This window comes from Athene cunicularia (assembly GCF_003259725.1).
Source record: "Athene cunicularia isolate RWA chromosome 5 unlocalized genomic scaffold, athCun1 chr5_part2, whole genome shotgun sequence".
NCBI lineage: Eukaryota > Metazoa > Chordata > Aves > Strigiformes > Strigidae > Athene > Athene cunicularia.
The window spans coordinates 40,990-44,245 of NW_020799102.1; the positions used below are offsets into that span (position 1 = coordinate 40,990).

Sequence of the window (3,256 nt, forward strand, 5' to 3'; positions counted from 1 at the left end):
AAAAAAAAAAAAAAAATTGAAGAGGAAGGGGGAGAAATAGCTAACAGAGGAAGAGGAGGGAAGTGGAGCTCTCACCAAGCCACCCCAATACCACCTCTGGGTGCCTTTTCCTCCAGGTCTGGCTGCTGCTGAGTGCCCAGGAGCAACATTCCCCTGGGAGAGAGCTGTGTGCCGCCGGGGAGGGCTGTGAGGTGTGTCCCATCCCGCCGGGGTCCCCAGGCTGCCTGCTCTGTCCCCAGGATCCTCATCCCCGGTGTCCCCAGCCACAGAGCCAGCCCCCTGGGGCCCTGCTGCCTGTCTCCAGCCCCATAGGGAAGCCCCACGGCTGGGTGCTCCAGGTGGCTTTGGCAGGCGCTCTCTGAGGGGACAGGGACGATGGCTGAGATCTTGCTCTGGATGAAGCCCAAGCTGATGGGGGTGAGCATGACCCTTCTCCCCTCACCAACACCATGGGGGGCAGTTTGTGGTGGGTCTGCCCCCACGAGTGGCTCCGAGCAACCCCCATCCCTCCGCACAGGCCCTCCAGGTCGTCCTCGGCGTGGCCCACCTCGGTTTCGGCGGAGTGGCTACCAGCATCGCAGGCTCCAGCTTCACCCTCTGGTCTGTCACCACCACCACCGCATACCCCTTCTGGGGTGGCATCTTGGTGCGTGCAGGGGACGTGGCACCCCCAGAGTCGCGGGGCAGGTGCCAAACGGGTCCTGGGGGAGGAGGAGGAACAGGATGGGTGCTCTGCGAGTATCTCCAGTGCCATCGTCACCCCAGCTGTGGGGGATGGAGAGCCATCTCCTCCAAGCCTGGTGGCTCTCAGGGCAGCTTTCCCCACCCCGATCAATCCCTCTGTGTGCTCACGCCGGGCAGCGGGGCCATGCCAAGTGTGGGCCGTAGCGTGACAATCCCCATCCCCGTGTGGGGGACCACTCTGCGCTGCTCCCCATCGCATGGAGGTGGTGGTGGCTACACCAAGGTGGGTCTTCCCCCACTTGAGCATCAATTTTTCCTCTTTTCGGAGCAGTTTATCACTTCAGGATCCCTCTTGCTGGTGGCAGAGCATTTTCCCAAGCCTTTGCTGGTGAGGATTTCCCCCTGCCCTCTCCTCCATCCTTCAATCTCTGGGATGTGTGGGCAGAAAATGGCAGGTCCCTCTTGCCTCCCCGTGAGCCACACCGGTGCGCTTCTCTGCCAGGTTAAGAGCAGCCTGGGAGCAAACGCTTGCAGCGCCGTCACGGCAGGCGTCGGGGTCATCTTCCTAATAGCGGATCTGAGCGTCGCTGCGATGTACAGGAACTTCCCAGCCTCCCTCTCGGTAAGTGGCTCCCCATGTAGTAACATTAGAAACTCCATCTCACTACAAGCTTTTGCCAGATTGGTTTTCCACTGGTTTAGTGAGTTGAGCTGGCTTAAAGGTGAGTGCTGGTGCCGGTGGTGATGGGAGGGAGGAAAGCAGAGTGTGCTGGACTGGCCAGAAATCACAGGGAGTTGGTGAGAAGGAGCTAAACAATGGCTCCCCTTTTCATCTTCCTTCAGTAATGGGGTGAAGAGAAATGGCTTGCAAAAGGCACATGTATTTCACAGAATCCCAGAATCATCTGGGTTGGAAAAGCCCTTGAAGCTCCTCCAGTCCAACCATGAACCTCACACTGACAGTTCCCAACTCCACCAGATCCCTCAGCGCTGGGTCAACCCGACTCTTCAACCCCTCCAGGGATGGGGACTCCCCCCCTGCCCTGGGCAGCCCATTCCAACGCCCAACAGCCCCTTCTGCAAAGAAATCCTTCCTCAGAGCCAGCCTGACCCTGCCCTGGGCAGCTTGAGGCCATTCCCTCTTGTCCTATTGCTTGTTCCTTGTTCAAAAGACTCATCCCCCCTCTCTGCACCCTCCTGTCAGGGAGCTGTAGAGGGCCATGGGGTCTCCCTTCAGCCTCCTCTTCTCCAGACTTAGCCCCCCCACCCCCCGTTCCCTCAGCTGCTTGGAGTTGAGAGCAGGATGTCAGCCCCCGATGTAATTTTTTTTTTTTTTTTTTTGCTTTGGTGGGCTGTAGCGGCACACCAGCAAGATATGGCTCCAGGGTTGGGGGGATGCTTGGCAGAGCCCCCACCACATCTGGGACATCAAGAGGGAGGGATATTTCTGAGGTGAGGGTCAGCATGGCCAGGGGGTTTGTTCCCCCCAGGATGTGGGGCAGGAATACTGCTCTGCCACTGCACCATCACCAGCTTCCTGGCCAACACGGAGCCCACGTTGGCCTGATGTGGTGACGGTCGTGCCGGGGCACCGGCATGGGGCTGCTGCAAGTGGATCACAATGCTCTGTGGGGTTGTGTTGCTTGCAGTCAGCCAGCACCGGGCTCTCAGGCATGCTGCTCTTCACCAGCTTCCTGGAGCTCGCCATCACTGCCCTGTTCTGCTGCCGGGGCTACCTGGCTGCCTGCTGCCCACCCCAGACCGTGAGTAGTGCCCTGTTACCTCCTCCTGCACTGGGGGGGTGATGGGGATGGCTCTGAGCTGAGGTCGGGCAGGGTGGGACTCAATGAGAAGCTGGGACACATCAGCAGAGGCATCTGCGGTAACGCCAAGATGCTGAAGGCCACACGTGTGTCCCCAAGCATCCCCCAGACCCGTGTCCTGGCGGGGAGTGACAAAGGGGACACGCCAGGGCTGTGTGATGACGGACCTGCCACCTTCTGCTTTCCAGGTTCCCTTTCCCATGCCCTACGCCACCAGCAACAACCCCTCAGACCTGCCCATCGTTCTGTCGGCTCCCCCGGCCTACAGCTATGAGGGCTATGCTCCTTAATGCCACAGAGGGAGCCTGGCCAGCTAGAAGTGGAGACAAGATGCTGGCCATGCCAGCACCGCCACCCCTTCCCCCTCTGTGGATGCCGTGGGAAGCTCACACAGAGCCGGGGAAAACCCCACATTGCATCTCGTGGGGTCCTGGCCTCATCCTGACCATGCCCGTGTGGGGCTGGGACACCCGGCTGGCCCCCGAGTGTCACATCCCCAGTAAAATGGAGGGTGGATGGAGGATGCAGCTCTGCCCCATCCATGGGGTCGGGGTGGGAAGAGGCTCTGCACACACCCCCCCCCTCAATCCCATGATGGGTTAAATGAGGAGCAGCGGGCTGCATCACGGTGGTTTGGGGGGAATTGTTTGGTGCAGGGCAGGAGGGACCTTTTCAGGGCAGAGTTTCCCTGCCCTACTCAGGAAAGGTAGGAGCAATGCTGCTGCATTCCAAATGACAACGCCCCCCCC

At 60.1% G+C, this 3,256-nt stretch overlaps 1 protein-coding gene across 1 annotated transcript in view; it reads right to left on the bottom strand.

The window, feature by feature from the left end:
- Positions 1 to 3,256, bottom strand: part of PATL1 (PAT1 homolog 1, processing body mRNA decay factor) — a 40,502-nt gene that overhangs the window by 31,678 nt on the left and 5,568 nt on the right. The window lies entirely within an intron of this gene.